Below are 18,404 nucleotides of genomic sequence, written 5' to 3' on the forward strand. Positions count from 1 at the left end.
ACATTTAGACCCAAAAATTATTACAATCAATCATTTGTCAATCATGGCCATTATTACACTTAGGACATTGAACTTAGGACCTACATATATTTATTTATACATTCTTTCATAATGTATGCATGTTCTGCTGCCTTCCTTTTCCCTTCTTTCACGAGCCATCGAGTTCTGAATATACCTAAAGCTTCATTTTGATTTACTAATTCTGGCAACACCAAATCATAAAGTTTGAATTCTGGCAACAGCATTAGGCTCGATCGCCATTGGAGATGACGGATGGAGCCATATTAGGCGTTAAAAGCCGTGGTTTTTAGTAATAAAATGCTAAAATCCGATGTTATTAAGCAGAATCTGAACGAAGAATCATCGTAAGATATTGTTAGGAGCACACAGTTGGTAAAAAGACAAGTTTTGAAGATAGAAGTGTTACAGTACTAAAGTGCATTAGCGCCCAAGTCTATACTGGAGCGCAGGGGTTTAATTTGAAAAGTGTCTAGGCCTAGCCCGTTGCTAGCAAAGTTTAGGCCTACCTGACCACATCTGCGGTAGGCAACAGGTAAGGCCTAACTATGGAATCAAATTTGGTGCTGTTTACACCAGCGATTCCGGATTGCACTCGGGTTGTCCAACACTGAATGCGTCCCGCACATCGATCCCGGGATGTTTGGCAACCCGGGTTGTATTTTTTGACGTTTACACCAACCACAACTCTGAAGTTTCTAGCCCGGGTATTGCAAAATCCCGGGTTGTGTCCGGAGTTCTGCTTGAAGTGTAAAAGGGGTATAACGTACAACCACAGATAGCAGTAGATAGAGCAGCTTTCCAATATAGTGGGACATCCGTTCGAAATTCATGGAGGGTACACGGAGATCAATTTTACCCCTCCGCACGACGGCGCTATATATCAATTATAAAGGCACCGCTCGGGTTCGTTTATTTCCTGTAGTTTCTCCACTTAGTCAAATGGTCAAATTTTATTTCGTTCGCGGGAGGGCGGATGTTCCAAATCCGCGAACAGCTCATTCTTCTGCTGTTTAAGTTCTTTGGTATAGCCTGAAAGTTATTATTGAGGAAATCACTCGGCAACAGATCCCTTTAACGCGACAAACCAATGTGTTCCCCGCGGGCGTATTACCTTATAATTCACATTTTTTTTTGTTAGCAACAACTTGGCAGCGACATGCATTTACAGTATACGCTTCAGCAGAGCAATTGTGACATAAAGCGTTTCATTTTAACCCATTAAATATCTTTATAATGAACAATGTTCCCCTGATTGAATTTTTTCGGACTTTTAGTATGTTATTATTTGTATATTTGAGAAACAGATTATTATTGTTAAAATAAATTCTGTGTTCATTATAATTTTGTCTTAAGATTGATTGGTTCGACTATAAAGCTCGTTAACCCTAAATGACTTAGTTTATTGTAATTCCCAATCATTCCTTAATTAACATCTGTTAAAATCAGAATTATCGAGTTTTATCCAATTTATTGAATTCAAGTTGAAATATACTATACTTTTAAAAAGCTGGTGTAAATGTTTCATTAAATTCGAAACTCTTCTTGTGGAAAATAGTATTATGTTTGGTATTTCTTGAGAGATATATGTATTAGCTTCAATTTGGAAACGATTGCGCAGCCACAGTCATTGACTGTAAGTTGTGCGCATTGAGAAAAAGAAGCTGCTCTCCATTTCGCCATGTTCAATTTTTGGTAAACTAAGCCTGCTGAGCATTTGGTGGCGGGGAACACATCAGACTTCAAAGGCATCGCGCAAATCTTCTCCACGCGCTGCAGCAGCTTTGTTCTTGCCTCACTTGCATAGTGCTGCGTGCGCGTAGCTTTTTCGAGTGATCTCCTTCTCAATGCCTATGTTAGTCAGGGCAATCTACGATTTTAAGTGGACAAAATTGCAACAAAAGGTTTTTTTAGCTGATATGGTAGTTAAATATCTATAAAACAACATAATAATAATCGGCCAAAATCTGACATCGGGAAATGAGTTTTTTAAGACAGAAAACAGCGAACTATATTTTGTCTTTCCTTACACAGCGTGTTAAACGGTTTGGCTAATTAGCATATAAAAATAAATTTCTCTGATTGATAGAAAGTCCGGTCATCCATGATCAAGGACAAATTACGTCATCTTAAGTTTACGTTTTTGCGTTGACTTCCTGGTACGTGTATCAGCGTCGGCGCGGCACACGGGCAGTGTGCCTAGGCCTACATTTTATATACTTTATAGTTTATTGTTATTGTTTATGCTTTTGATTTTTTCCTGAATATATTAAGAAAGATGGCCGGATCATCTGACAGCATAAAAATATGTTTCTGATGAGAAAGAATTCTCTACATTCGTGACAGGCCTAGAGAGGCCCCTAACAACTAGGGCCTAGGCTAGCTAGGCCTACTACTACCTATCATATAGCTGACCAAGGCCATACCTCTCACTCACTAGCTAGTCTGGCAAAAGCTGAGCTCGACGACCGTTACGTTTATGAATTAGTGTAGACCACAGCGCAATACAAACTGTAATTCATAAAACACGTAACTGTTGTCATTTTCTACATTCATTCCTTGGGAAGCAGTGCTAGTCACTGAAATCTTTCTATCCTGAATAAAGAAATCTTAAATAAATGATTACATACAGAAGATAATTTTTTTTTCTTTTAATATACAGTAGTTTTGAAAATTATTACTGGCAAAATCCAACAGCATTATTTATTAGCAATCCATCTCAGAATCTGAAACAAACAATAACTAAGGTACCATCATCGTACAATAACATTTTCAAATTTTTTAATATTATTTATAGTAGTCTTGGTTATGCAATACAAAATACTGCAGTATCACTAAAATGCACTTTCTGTAAGCTGAATGTTATGGCTTCCTATGGATTATCAATGTCCTGCTATTTTTTGTTTAAAGTAGCAAATGTCTGTGTAACATGCATCCATGCATCCCATCTCCAAGATATGTCCTAGAAGAAAAAAAAGGGGAAAATTACCACATTAGTTATAATCCTTTAGAGTCAGACATTTTAAAAAACAACATCTTTACATTTTCTACCAGACATTTCTTAAATATAGTAGGTCTATGCCTAATTACAAAAAAAAATATTAAAAATGAATGCATAAATCACCAGGGGATTAAAAAAAAATGTAAGGGATAGTTCAACTTTATCAACATCTCCACAAGTGCACAGACAGTACTGTATGCTAGGGGTAGACAAATTTGTACACTTTTATATATGCATGAAAATGTTGATTCAAAATAGCATGATATAAAATAATAGATTTTTTATGACCATAATGCACCCATGGATAATATACATTTTTAGCAGCCAAGTAGTGTTTTAGTTAACTTCACAAAAAATGGAGAATGGTTTTGCAAAATCAACATTTGCTTTGTACACTTTAAGAGGGGAGGGAGGGGTACCGAAAAAGATTAGGCCTACAGTTAGTAGTGAAACTGTTTTTCTATATTACATTACTATTACAAAATAATTTAAAAATATTAAATTTTCTATTTAATTATTACATAAACAAATAGAACTACTGTAAATGTAAATAACCCATGTAAAATATTTATTTAAATTTACAATACAGTACCTGATATTATTTGAAATATGGGATATGAAAGTATAATTTTAAATATGTCTTATATTGAGGAAAAAGCAAAAAAAAATTATTGTAAAGTTGACATGAGTACATATTATGTCTTGTTAACATATACATATGTATCAATTATCATCTCTAATGATTCATGTGCATGATACATTTTTATGATCTATTTCTGTCTTGGAGTTAAAAATCGAAAAAGAAAAGTAAAACATGTATAGTTTAATTGGTTAATGGTTTATTCTATTATTAAGTTTACTTACTATTATTTAATTTATGATAGATGTATTGCTTTTGGATATTATTTTGTTTAGTACTTAGCAAAAAACTAAAACTGGCAAAACATTAACTAATATACAAAATACAAATCAATTAACTAATTGATCTTATTTAATATAATTATATACCTCAAGTTGTTCTTGACCATGCAAAAATATCATAGCATTAGAATCTTCCAGACCATTTCTTCAAAATGCAGTTTATCTGCAAAACATAATTATAATCCAAATATCAAATAGTTGAAAGAGATTTTAAAAAAATTAATAATATTACTATTATTACTGTATTGCGTCGAATATACAGTACCATCCAATTGATTGGGTCATTAACCACAAAAAAATGCACTGCAGCATTAAATTAATTATTAATATAATAAATAGGCCTCCTGGACTAGCTGCTTCTGAAATTAAATTTGAAGTCATTGATTGAGTAATATGAGCATAAATTCTTCTTTATAGCCTAAGATTACACAGAAAGTGAAGCTATCCTTTTACTGTATCAAGGGTTAGTATTTAGTAGACCCGCCCAAGCTAGGCCTGCATTTAATCTAACTAGTGGCCTAGGGCTTAGGGTGGCCTACAGTCAGTAGGCCCTACCCCTAGGGCCAGGCCTAATAAAATAAATAAGGGGAGGCCTGGAGACCGAGCGGTCGATAAAACGAAGTTTAAACTCCGTATTATTTTGCCATTGCATAATACAGTTTTACATTAATAGAACGTTGATTACTGTTCACTACAAATCAGATAATGTACACTTTTTTTTAACCTACCAACCCCTCCTCGAAGCAGCTAGGCCACCTGAAATATTCCCGCGATGAATCGAATTTCATTGAGGCTGAAAAGTTGGCCCCTAGGTCTTTGGTCCAATCAAGGAAGAAATAAACAAACGTGGTCCAATCACAGAGTCCGATACGAAATAATATAACTCCGGTAAACGCCGGCGTAGGACGCATTGCGCATCGATTGTGTGAAATAGTCCTGTAATATTTCGTTAAATTTCCAATTTCTATGTCTCAGATTTTGTCCTATTTTTTGTATGTTTTCCTTCACAAAATAAATTTCAAATACAAGTTAAAAATCTTTTTGTTGCAATTTTGTCCACTTTCGGTGGTCTGAAACCGTATATTGCCTGGACTATGTTCTCACACGGCAGCTAACGGTTAGCAGGATCCGGATCCTGCTAAGGATCCTGCTAACCGTTAGCTGCCGTGCGTCCATACGAGAAGATCCCGATGCGGACACCAAGAATATTGATTGAATTGATATATGATCGAATCGCTGGCCAATAGGAAACTGGAAATTGTAAACGCGTAAGTGTGATTAGTTGATGATAGAAACGCGCTCAACTTGCTAACCGATAGCGCTTACTAACCGTTAAGGCCAACTCAGACATCGTCGGACGACGCAGCCCGACCCGATTTATCGTCGGGGACAGCCTTGAGCAGTCGTGAGAAATATTAAACATGTTTAATATTCTACGACGGGACTGCCCCCGACGCACACCTTCGCGTCTGCCTTTAACTCACACAGACCCGACGCGACAACAAATCGCGTCGGGCTGCGTCGTACGACGCTGTCTGAGTTGGCCTTTAGCTGTAGGCCTATTCGGATACCGGTAACGGTTAGCGTTAACCGATCTGGCGTTCTCACACAGGTGCTAACGGTTGGCGCTAACGGTTAACTCCCGATCCGGATTAGGTCTCTCGTGAGAACCAGGCTAACAATAGGCAGCTTTCGATTTGTGCGACGACGTGACACTAAAACGGAATCACTCATGCGTGACCGTCCTACCTGGCGTCCTACGTTCTCTGCATACACAGATTTGGCCAATTTGCGTTCCAGAATCTACTCGACGAGGTGACCTTTACGTTCTCGCATGCGCAGATGACTTTTACTGACGTCATTACGTTCTACGTCCTACCATGGAAGTAATACTAAGTAGTTTTCGCCGCACGACGTTAACCTTAACGTTAGTACCCAAATGCAACGCGGTAACTCCGCCCCTTTTGTAAACAAATCGAAATACGCCGCGCGCCCCTACACGCTGATCGTTACAAAAACCATAGCAACCAAACCATATTGACCGCATAGAGCTATTAAACAACTAGAGTGCTGACAAGATGGCGCAGTAATGCAGAGTTATGTATGTGTACCATCCAAGATGGCCGTCGTAGTAAAGCGCCACCTTCGGGCTTAGTTTACATATCAATAGGTCCTCTGACTGACTATTATTTCATTAATGATAATGAGTAATGGTAATAACAAATTATTAAACTATTGTAGCCAAAACGAGGCCAAGTGGAGCATCTTATTCAAATATAAAGTACCAAGTAATGAAAATTAAAATCGTGTACATTACATCCAAACACCGCAACGCTCGAGTTTCAAACATACGGGTAACTAGCTGGTGCTTAGCGAAGTTGATTGGCTAAATCTATGGCAGCCATCTTGGATGGTACACACACACAGTTCTGCGTATTTCGAACATCGAATACATTGCGGTTAGCACTCTAGTATTCTTATTATATCTCTATGATTGACCGTCAGCGTGTGACGAATTACAAACGTTTGCCATGATAATCGCGCATCGTGCGGTGGTTACAGAGGCCTAATTAATGTTTGCATTAAACTGACATTAGACTGATATTATATTCGTTATTTCAACATTAATTTTACCTCTGAATTTTATAAAATTCGTAAATTTCCATTTGCTATAACTTTTCATTTGTCAATCAATTTTCAGAATCAAATAGTAGTTGGTGGTAAAAAAAAAACCCAGATGTAACATACATTGCGAGGTACAAAGTGCTTATTTGAATCATAATCAAATTTTGATTTACTGTTTGATTTACAGGTGTCATTAATGTCAGAAAAAACATATTTTTGCGACATTTCCTATTGATGACATTTCTTAACGTTCGTGATCATTAATAAGCAATTTCAATTAAAAATACCATTTGTGAGGAACAGTACATTTTTAATTAAAAAATAACTAAATCAAAATCAGAGAATCATACAAACAACAGATTGACATTGTACAACAGATTCTTTAATTTATTAACAATTTCACATTTATATACACATTTTCTCTTGTGTTAAACCAGACAGATATTAGTTTAAACTTACTGACGTTTAGCAAACTATGTGGAATTCAAATTTGGAAATATTATTGTATTTATTAATATTGAACACTAATTAATAATGTTCACCTGGTTTAACTAACCATATTTAATTAATGTAAGTAAAAGATTATAATCCATGTATTATTATTCAAGCCAATGGTTCTGGTTGTGGAACAAGTCTTCTCGGATAAGGAAAGCGTAGACCCGACGTACATATTTGGCTTGTATGCACTTTAAAGAACCCAGTACATGCTCCGAGGAGAGTAGGGGTTACTCCGGTATACTGGTTTATTCAGTCCCCTGTCGTTTAATGGATATGCCACGTAGGATAGCGATTAAGTTCATTCCTTGGCACTCGTGCCTAAGAAACTAAATAAAAAATTACTAATTATATTTTTGACTTGAACTTGTTTGGCCTTGGGAAGTCTGTGCACCATTTGTTTTATAGACTCAAAAAAGCTGGCTAATGGATCTTTTTCCTTTTTTGCTGTCAAAAATACTTCATAATTTTAGAATGCACATCTTTGGTTTTCATCATTTTACTTTTGAGTGGTATACTTGGGGGAAGTTTTTTTATTTTGTAGGGTACCCTCTTGTTTATTAGCAACTGCTGGTTCTTCTTCTGCAACTGGTTTCACTTTCCATTACTGCCTCTTCAATGTTATGCAGTAGGTTTTTGCATTGTTTCATCACCTATCGATAAGTTTCCAGTACTTCTGGAACAAAATAATAACAATTCTGCTTATAGTAAATTGTTAACCATACCATTTTTCAAATGCTACATCACATAGTCATAAAGTTTGTATGCCTATAAAGGTTTTTTTTTTTGTTTTTTGTTTTTTTTTTAGTTTTCAGTACTTTTCAATAGTTTTTAAAAGAATAATTCTAAGGTCCATAGTTACAAAAATGTTTATTGTTTCTCTTTCAGTTTTTCAATAAGTTGGAGTCTGAATTTTTTTTAATTGCTAAAATATTCTACTGCTCTTGTGTGACTTTTATTACTAGTCAGTATAATTTGTTCAGCAAACTATGCTGGCTAATCAGAGTTTGAGGGAACAATGATAAATAAAGTAAAATTGTATATAAATATCTCAATTCTAACTACAATTTGTTATTCAGTATTAAGCTGCACTATTTATAATTTTGATGATGACGCGTTGAAAGTAGACCCTGCCAAAACATGTTCCTTTCATATAACCTAGTAATGACCAGGGCAAATTAAATCTCAGGCTTACTCCTGATATAAGCATCACATATATTAAATATGTTGTGATTGTTTTAAAACTATTGTTAGCTACTTCACCGATCGTTCTGTATAAAATAATAAAATTGTAGGCTGTTAATGTAAATCCTTGTAGTCACAGCGAATTCAAAAACTGGAGCTAATCTAATTTTTATTTTCTGACCTTATCGGGAAGCCCTTGTTCACTTCTAGATTGGTGAATCTTCTGAAGAAACCTTGTAGTTATTAATATTTTGGTTACAATAAAAAATAATCATTTTTTGGTGACGTCACACTCACAATATAGTTAGCATGCATAGTCATAAGCTAGATTACGTCACCTTTTCCTGGTAAGGCAAACTTTCCCGGCGTGCTTTTTTCATGGATAAACAAACACCACTTCTTTGCACATGGATGCCTTGCCTAGCTAGGGATACAAGAGCCGCATTGTTAGCACTGTATAATACCTAAACGAGGTACCTCTGCAACTGAATTACTCTTAGTTATTTGGGGTTTTTTTCCTTATTTTAATTTATTTCTTTCGAAAGTGTATTTTCTATCACATATAATTGCACTGCCTAGTTAGGCCTGGGCCTAGGCCTTGTCTTATTGTTATGCCTCATCGTCCCCCTACGCAGTACATCAGTAGGTACCCCCCCCCCCCCACCCCATACAGTACAGACGTTTGCTAGGCAACAGAACGTGATTGCACCTTCCTTCCCATGTGTTCATGTAACATTTGCATATTGTTAGTTAACCAGCTGAGTGTATTCCTTTGTGAAAATGATTACCGCGGTGTACTCATTTCCACAAAGCATTTGCATCCCCTCTTGGAAGGAGGGAACTTCGAAATAATTGTCTCCATATCTTCGCTAATTAAATTAAATTTAGCTTACACTTATGCATTTAGGGAGCACTTAAAATGTACAATAATCATTTCACTACCCGACAAACCCCGAAATTTATTCATGCATTAGGCCTATATAAATAGTTTCATCTTGCTGTACTGTGACTCAACATCACTGGCGCATGGTAACAACCAACTGACTGCAGACCATTTCCGTCACACATTACTCTCCATATAACACAGCACCTCCTAGTTCCGTCACCTCTGGGTAGTGTTTAAAGTAGTAAATCAAACAGACCTCCAACCGATACTAGGTAGTACGCATGTAAATACATGAATTTAATCACCATCAATGAACATGAGTTCAGGCAAATTGTTCAAATAGGGGAAGAAAATGTTGAGTGTAAATATAATGACGTATTTAATGGCGACTTAGGAGGTTTGCCAGGGGAAACAACCCTGTACATTAACGAAAGTATTGAGCCTACGCTACCACCAGCTAGGAGAATTCCTCACTCGATTAAACAAAGGGTGAAATCAGAATTAATTATGATGGAACAAAGAGGGGTGATTGAGAAAGTGGCACCAGACCATCCAACACAATGGGTGATTCAAATGGTTGTCGCTACCAAGTCTGTATCGACCCCAGACCTTTGAACAAATGCCTAAAACGAGCTCATTATCAGTTAACCAATTATTGACGACGTGTTACCCAAACTGAAAGATGCAAAAATATTCTCAAAATTGGATCTTAGTGAAGCCTTTTGGCAAATTAAATTAGACCATAAGTCGAGAGAGCTAACTTGCTTTAACACGCCATTTGGTAGATACCAATGGAAACGATTGCTATTTGGCCTATGTGCATCATCAGAAATCTTTCCCAACACAGGGTCTCCAAACAAGTCCAGCCCATAGATTGATGAACAAGAGAAGGATCTAGGAATGTTTTCCAGACAAACTAATGATTTCAACAATTAGTTAATTTATAATAATGCTGCATCATATTAATTGAAATCATGCATCATATTAATTGAAATCATTCGTCATAGTAATATAAAAAAAGGTAAAAAAAATGAGTTTTAAGTGCTTTTTTAAAAATGTTCAAGGAGGAAGTACTGTGAAGCTGGTGTGGAAGAGCATTTCATAGGGTCGGCGCAGCCTTCATGAAACATCTTTCACCATTAGATTTTAACTCTAGGAACACACAAAGTTCCTGAATCTTGTGGTCGCAATAGCCTTTGGGGTTGATACACATGCAACATGTCCTTGACGTATGTCGGCCCTTGGTCATTCAAGGCCTTGAAGGTGTGAACAAGCAGCTTGTGTTTAATTCGTGCCTCTACAGGTAGCCAATGGAGCTCTTTTAATACTGGTGAAATATGTTCATATTTACCAGTTCTTGTAATAATTCGCGCAGTCGTATTCTGAACTTTCTGTAATATCTTAATAGTTGTATTTGGTAAACCATAAAGTAATGCATTACAGTAATCAATGCGAGAGATCACCAACGACTGTTTTAGCGACTTCGTGGCATCAACTGTTAAGTGACGCCGAATGTGTGAAATGTTGCGTAAATGCATATAGCACTGCCTCGTGATTGTTAGAACATGTAATTTCATGGTGAGATGCTTGTCGAACAATACGTCAAGATTTCTCACGCACGATGTTGGTTTAAAAACTGCGTTTCCATCAATACTCAAATCCGGATCTTGACTGCTCTTACTGTGTCGCGACGAAAATAAAATAAATTCTGTTTTTTCTTCATTTAACTTTAATATATTTCCTGCCATGTACACCTTAACATCAACGATACATTTTTTTTTTTATAGAAGTTAGGGCAGATTGTATATTCGATCTATCATTTGGGCGAAACGAAACATACATTTGCGTGTCATCAGCGTATAACTGGTAGCCGAGTCCATGCCGTCGAATAATGTCACCCAAGGGTTTGGTGTACATGACATAAAGCTTTGGTCCAAGGACCGATCCTTGCGGCACACCGTAACTAAGAGCAAGCGGAGACGAGCGCACGCTGTTAATGCTTACTGCTTGACAGCGATCACTTAAATATGATGCAATCCATGCTATGGCATTTCCACGGACTCCAAAGTGATGATGAAGTCGTTTAAGTAATTTTTGATGATCGATCGTATCGAAGGCAGCTGAAAAATCGAGTAAAATAAGTGCAGATGCATGTCCCTTGTCCAGAGACGACAGAATGTCGTTCTGCACCTTCAATAAGGCGGTCTCCGTTGAGTGAAACTTCATATAAGCGGACTGGTTGCACTCTTGGATACTATTTCTTGAAGTATGAAGTATATCTAAGTGTGCATCAACGACTTTTTCGAGGTTGAACCATTTGTTAGAGTTAGTAGTACTAGTATAATTTGTTAAAATGTTATCGTTACAGAGTTATTAGTCTACGGTGATACCTAATGCATAATGCTCAATAGAAAACATAATTTCTCGACAGTCATAGTGTAACTTAAAGAACGGGGTATGTAGTGAGCCCTCTATATATGTATATAGGATTACACTGCAGTATGTAGTTATACGCTTCACTCAATAAACAGTTATCACATAGACTATACGTGAGTCCATGGTGTCTGTTGAGTCACAGTGTGTACACGAACCACAACAGGTGTCCTTGTTGTAGTGTTTATCCCCACCCCAACCATCACTAGGATCCATATAATCGAGTGTAGGCTAGTGCCGATATGAAGTGCGCCACCAAGTATGTTTTCTTTTTCTGCAAGGAAAAAATAGATTCCCTCGCACATGTTTCTTGTCCTTCTTGACAGCCTGAAGTCGCGGACAATTTGATGTTTTTATTTGATTTTTTTTAGATAATAAACAAGGTTTTAAATATGATAATAATAAAGTACTATGAAGAAAAATAATAGGTTACGACCTACGCTTCCATTGGCAGATGTTTTGGCCTAGCCTAAGTACCTAACGGCCTAGACCCCTAGCTATAGTAGTAAGTATGGCTAGGCTTACCTGGCCTAGCCTAGCACTGCAGCAGTTAGCCTACGGAACCACAGTGCTTATTAAAATAAATATTGTACAAACAAATCTTTTATGTCAAATTTAGTGTCTGTTATAGCCTTTGTAAAAGATTCGGCTTGGCACCAATGTATATTTTGAAATCTCTAGGCCTAAGAAGCCTACACATTAGGCCTAGGACAGCCTAGCCTAGGACAGCAAAAAAAAAAAATCAGCCCCCGCCCCTGAAAATTTCTGAGGGTGTGACGCTAAATAAGTATTTTTCTTTGGCCTTAGCTAGGCTAGGGCCCCGGGCTGGGCAGAATACCTACCGCTCTACATAGCCTAGGCTAGTAGAGAGCTGAGAAAATCATTTAACTTTATTTTTAATAACAGCACTAGAAATATACTTATCTTTTAGTGAATACGTTGTTTGATGATTGATGCAAGTTGCGCCTAAAATACAAAAAGGAAAAACAAATCCCACGGCATCGAATCTTCTCGTGCTGATTTTTCGAGCTGTTCAGCAGCTATGTTGAGGTCATTCACGCTTATCACTGATTGGTCAGAAAAAAAAATCCGTCCGTTTCACGTTTCCAAATATTATAGTGTAGGCCGGTATGTCGTGAATATGAGTGTCGTGTATATTTTTTGTTAACAGCAAATTTTGACTTGATTTCATATCTTGATAATATAAGGAATGAAAAAAAAAACATGTTGCCATTTTTTCTGAAGACATTTAAAGGACCAAATTCAAGATGGCGTCCATCATTCAAATAACTACTATTTCGAAGCTGAATAACTCGAATTATGAATGCGGATCAAGCCCTTTTTGGTGACAACACCCATTTTAAAATGTTCAGCCCATGCATAAGATACTTTTATTACATAAATGCAAACACTGGCAGCCATCTTGAATTAAAAAATGGCCGCTACTAAAAAAAACCCCTACCTCTGGAATCTAGAACTGGGCCTATATATACACTGTGTCTGTACTTAGCATATTTCAATATAAAGTCGAAGATAAGCCTGGTTCCCAACCCTTTAATGTCACTATTGGATAGGCTTATCTTCATAAGACTTTTACGAATAGATACCTTGTTCAAAGCAAAAAATCAAGTTGTCTTTACCCAGTACCGCTCGCGATTTTTTTTTCCGTACGAAACATTTGCATGAAACTTCACTCGCGCCATCTCGGATTGACTCGGCTGAGTTTGATACGAGGAACAAGAGCAGACACTTCGCAATGTCGTGACGCTCGAGTTTTACTATTAATGCTCTTTCTATGTTTACCTACGGTAGGCCTGAGATATCTTACGGATTTATGGGATGTACGTGTGTAACTATAACTGTGACTTTCTTGGATGTTATTACATGTTAGTATAATATCAACAACAACAACAACAGCTAGTACCCCCTTTTAGTGTAGTTCTGTATGTACAGTCCAAAGGCTAGAGAGAAAGAGGATAAACTATAGGTCTATTCAGACTGAGTTCGTCCTACCTAGGCCCCTCCTACTAGGCCTAGGTAGGTCCCTAGGGTCCTAGGCTGATACCAACAGTCACGCTTCACATACAGACGTTGATTAAAATTTTGGGGAAAAAATGGAAAAAATTGAAGCATAAAATAAAAAATAGAGTGCATAAGAGAAATATTATTAAATAAATAAAATATACCATTCCGGCGTTATTGAACCTAGCCAAACTATCCTTGTAATGTACAATTCATGTTAAATAATAATAATAATAATAATAATAATAATAATAATAATTTCAGCATTAATTACCTTGGTCTAAGCCTCTAATTAATAACTAGCCCAAGGGGAATATCTTTTGTGTTATTTATCCTTAACGTCGATTTTTTAATTGTTCTCTAATTCCTCCATTGTCGAAGTGCCACTTACGGTAGGCCTCATTTATACATTCATTGGTGCTCTGCCATTTTGGCAGGTCTTATGGCATCCAGTATTTTAGAGCTGCCTATTCTCAGCTCTTCTCATAATTTGAAAATAACTGTCACCCTGTTTCATTTAATGAAGAAACGCCCCGAGAAACGCGCTTTAATTTCCTTACTCTCTCTCTCATGCTTTCCCCCAGACTCCCTGTTTCCCCAGAAAACGTAGTTAGTAGGCCTAGATAATTATGCAAAACCCAGACCTAACTAAAAAATAAAAATTGTCACAATATGTAACTCAAGTTAAAATAACACTTTTCATTACTCGTGCAGCACAATCAAGTACCGTAGACCAATGTATTTTTTCAAGTACCGTATTATATGTCATTTTAAATGACCCATTAGTATTAGTATGGTAACATCAATGTATTTTTAAAAATTAGACAGCGACGTTCTCTCAGAAGTTGTTTTGTAGACGTTTATCTATTGATGACCTTTTGACCTCCTTAATTCGGCAATATGAGATTTTCGTGTCGATTGCAGTCGAGACGGCCCGAGTGGAGTTCCATGTAAATGTTTCGTACGGAAAAAAAAATCGCGTACCGCTCATATATTTTATTCGTGTGGGAAATGTTTAACCTATGGACCGAGATGACATCAAAAAACAGTTCTTATTTTGCCCCAGTGAGCTACATGTAGTCTTTCGGGCATTGGCAGCATTGGGAAAATATGTTGAGACAAGTGGAATTGACCAGGCTTGGGTGGAAGCTGTACCGACCTACAACAGTGACACAAAACTTAAATTTAACACATCTCTACAGGTCACTAGCCCATACTATAATTCTGCTTCTCTCTACCATCTCTACCAAACCTCCAGATCCATATCCAACCCTGGCCATCAGGCGCAAGCTCGGTGGTCTAGAGGTATGATGCCAGGCTAGTTATCTGGAGATCGTGGGTTCGAGTCCCACCCGAGAACAACTTGTGATTTTTTTTTTCGCAATTGTTTTCAAACGTACTGAGTATTCAGTACATTTCCACGTCAGGTAGGGCAAAATTACACCTATACATGTGTCCCCTGACACAAATCCAGTTATTGTCTATTCCATCACGACAATAACAATTACTATCTACACAGTTATGATTATACATGGCATGGCACTTTTAAACTTTGTCTCCGAAACAGATTAAATGAGATATTACAGTGATTTTGCAGATTCACTTCTTGAAAAGCTTGTTGGGATCGCAGGTTGTTATGATGAAGTGAGATCTGAAGAAGACAGGTTCGTTCCAGTGCGATGTCTAAATGTAAAGGAAACTTTTTTTGTAGTTGCAGTAGCAATGCTCCCGTGTGAGATATGTGGTTGTTTCAATCATGGCTGCAGTAACTTAGGAGAACACTCTCCACCAACACTTGCAGGCGGATAATATACCAACCACTTTATTTGCACAATAGCATTTTTCATTGGTCGTCATTTTGTATTTGATCGCCATTTTGATTTTTTAGTCATGACATCATATTTTGATATCTTAATCTTCGTGATTACAATCTAGTTCATGAAAATTTAACATTATTGGCACACTCAAAGTTAATAATTTAATTATATTTAATTTTTGTAATGGCGGCCATTTTGGATTTAAAAATGGCCGACCTCAGTTGAATTTTGGTTTAAAACTAGGTCTATATGTTTTAAGACCCGTGTGGCAATCATTTAGACTTCAAACATTATTCGTAAGGGAAGTTGTTTTGTCAAATATGTTAAATTTATTAGATATTTTACGTATTGGCGGCCATCTTGAATTTGACACACTTAAACCGTTTTAGAAAAATGGCAACATATTTTTTTATCACTTTACACCCTAAAGACACAAAATCAACTGGAATTTTGCTTTTAACAAAAAAAAAATGACACAAAATTACATAGTGGCCTACACTAATAGCTTTCTGATCTATTGCTCCGAATCCGGAAAAAATCGGACTGTGTAGATTTGAACGTTTTTATTCTTTAACACTGAAGCCATTTTTGTAACGATTTTTTCTCCGGACTCCGGACCGGAATCCGGGCTTGATGTGAACATATCTTAATGCTCCTTTCACATCTATTCAGGTTCCGTTTCCAGTTCAGGTACCGGTTTAGAAATCAAACTTCTATTGTTATAACGCTGAAGATGTATTATATTCACATCTGCTCCGATCCGGTATCGGGTGGCCGGGTCCGGCATCCGACAACCGGAACGAGTCGGTCCTGGAGCGATTGTTTTCTACCGGATTCGAAACCTGAAGACTTCTGACGAATCAGAATTCTTCACACAATTACACAGATCTTTTTCTTGTTTTTTTCCTTCGGGTTTCCAAGTAACAAACTAACAATTAGTTCATCCTCATCGCTACTTGAATCCATTTTTGTTGTTGTTCTGTTGAGAATAAGTTAAGCAGAAAACATACCCTAACTATTCCATATGCACTGACAAGGAAAATTTATATATAAAATAACATGCCATTAAATATAACTATAATATGAATTTAATTAAAATGATTATGAATTTACTAATTATAGGCCTATCTAGTGTGCCATACGATACCGCACCATAATCAACCATTATGTATCGCATCAGGTATTCATATTATTTGTCTAAAACATAAAAGGAACCAAAAACTAGACTATTTATGTAGGTTACTAAGGCAGAGGTCAGGTCAACAAACTCGCGATCGGTAGGCCTAGGTTTACGTACCGTGCACCTAAATCAAAAGCCTAATATAAACTGTTTTGTATTTTGAACTATAATAAATTCTACTGATATAAAATATGTGTAATTGATACTAAAAATTAAAGTAACTTACGAATAATAGTACGAAAAATTATATTAAAAGAAGATTTTCAAAATATAAACAATACGATACAACTCGCGACGCAAGTTCGTCCTAACGCGTGACGTCAGCGTGATGCCAGTCAACCGGAACGGGAGGAAACGCAGTAGATTTGAAAAAAATCGACAAAAACAGGAAGAGGAACCTGAACTGAAAACGGAACCTGAACTGGAACCTGAATAGATGTGAAAGACGCTATTAAGACTAAATTCCTGCACGCTTAAAACCGAAAAGGTATACTGGGTTTTGTCAACAGGATTTCGTGCATTCATTTAATTTGTACCGTTTTTGTACCAATTCCAAATATTTACATCATTAATTTTGAAAACAATCCCCCTCTTTAGTTTGCAAAAGTAATCTAAAAAAAAAAAAACAACAAAAAAACAACAAAAAAACATCTCGATAAGAAGCCTATCCCGAAAATAAGCCCATTCAAGGGTCCTAAAGCGAACAGGGCTCCTATTCGAGGTTTTACATTTTACAGCATATAGTATTACTTATTTGTCTTACTGGGTTTCACAAACATAGAATGATTATCTAAACATGACAGTCACAACATTGTGAAAGGCCGCAGGAGGAATAACAAAAATAATAAAAACAAAATGATAATAACATAGCCAAAAATATAATTTTACTATATTCTATCATTATCATGTAAACATAAATGTAAACTTACTTATTTGATCAACATTCCACTTCAATTTCTTTCTTTTTTCTTCTTCTGAAATACACAAGTCTTTTCATTAATTTATAGCCTATGCACTATTTGAATTTACTCTGTGTAAGCGTTGTGGTTATCCAACCGTCAGAATAATTTGACTTTTAACATGTCTAATGTCAATTTTGATATAGCACTAAGTATATGACTAGCCTGCCAGTGATATGTAAGTTTTAAACACCCAATTCTCGCATTATTTTCAGCTTCCTGAATCTCATGAGATACTTGTATATATATAATATGTGATTTTTAAGGTATATTGAGGAAAAAAAACAAAAAAAAACAAGACGAATAATAACTGAAGTGTGACAGAAGAGGAAACGAACAAAGAAAGAAGATCTTAGCCTGCATAGACTGAAAATAATTCTTAGAATGGGGCGAACCCATATATCCTTGGCAGTCACATGCGATATTAGTGCTAAAATAATTATATGTAGTGCGAGATATATTATATATATTATAAAAATATACAAAATAAGTTTGTATAGTAAATAATATTCAAATTTGGTGTTGCTGCGTAGCACCGTAAACACAATATAAACAAATAATAACAGTGCTCAGATAGAATCATAAGAAGCTATTATCGTACCAATCATAGAACTTCCAGCATATCCCTTTATTCCTTCAACTTTTCGTTGAAGGCAGAGGGAGTACTGATACGCTGAAAATAAATTCACAAAGAGGACGTATCCTATAGATCTCTGGCAGTCTATTCAAATACAATATACTGGTACTGCTACTGATATGGGCATTTATAATGCGCCTCTTCCTTTGGGTTATAAAGTGCAGTCCTTTTTTATCTTATATTATATATATATGAGATAAAATGATAAAGTGCCGTCCTTTTTAT

The 18,404-nt window shown here is 36.4% G+C and overlaps 1 protein-coding gene across 1 annotated transcript in view; it reads right to left on the reverse strand.

The window, feature by feature from the left end:
- Nucleotides 1–17,881, reverse strand: part of LOC117102776 — a 27,162-nt gene extending 9,281 nt beyond the window's left edge. Inside the window, exon 1 of the mRNA XM_033243184.1 lies at nt 17,513–17,881. The gene's annotated coding sequence lies outside the window, so the exon portion shown is untranslated. The remainder of the gene's footprint in view (nt 1–17,512) is intronic.
- Between the last annotated feature and the right edge of the window lie 523 nt (nt 17,882–18,404).

This window comes from Anneissia japonica, unplaced genomic scaffold (assembly GCF_011630105.1).
Source record: "Anneissia japonica isolate Jap-2015-1 unplaced genomic scaffold, ASM1163010v1 scaffold1531_len32974_cov103, whole genome shotgun sequence".
Classification (NCBI taxonomy): domain Eukaryota; kingdom Metazoa; phylum Echinodermata; class Crinoidea; order Comatulida; family Comatulidae; genus Anneissia; species Anneissia japonica.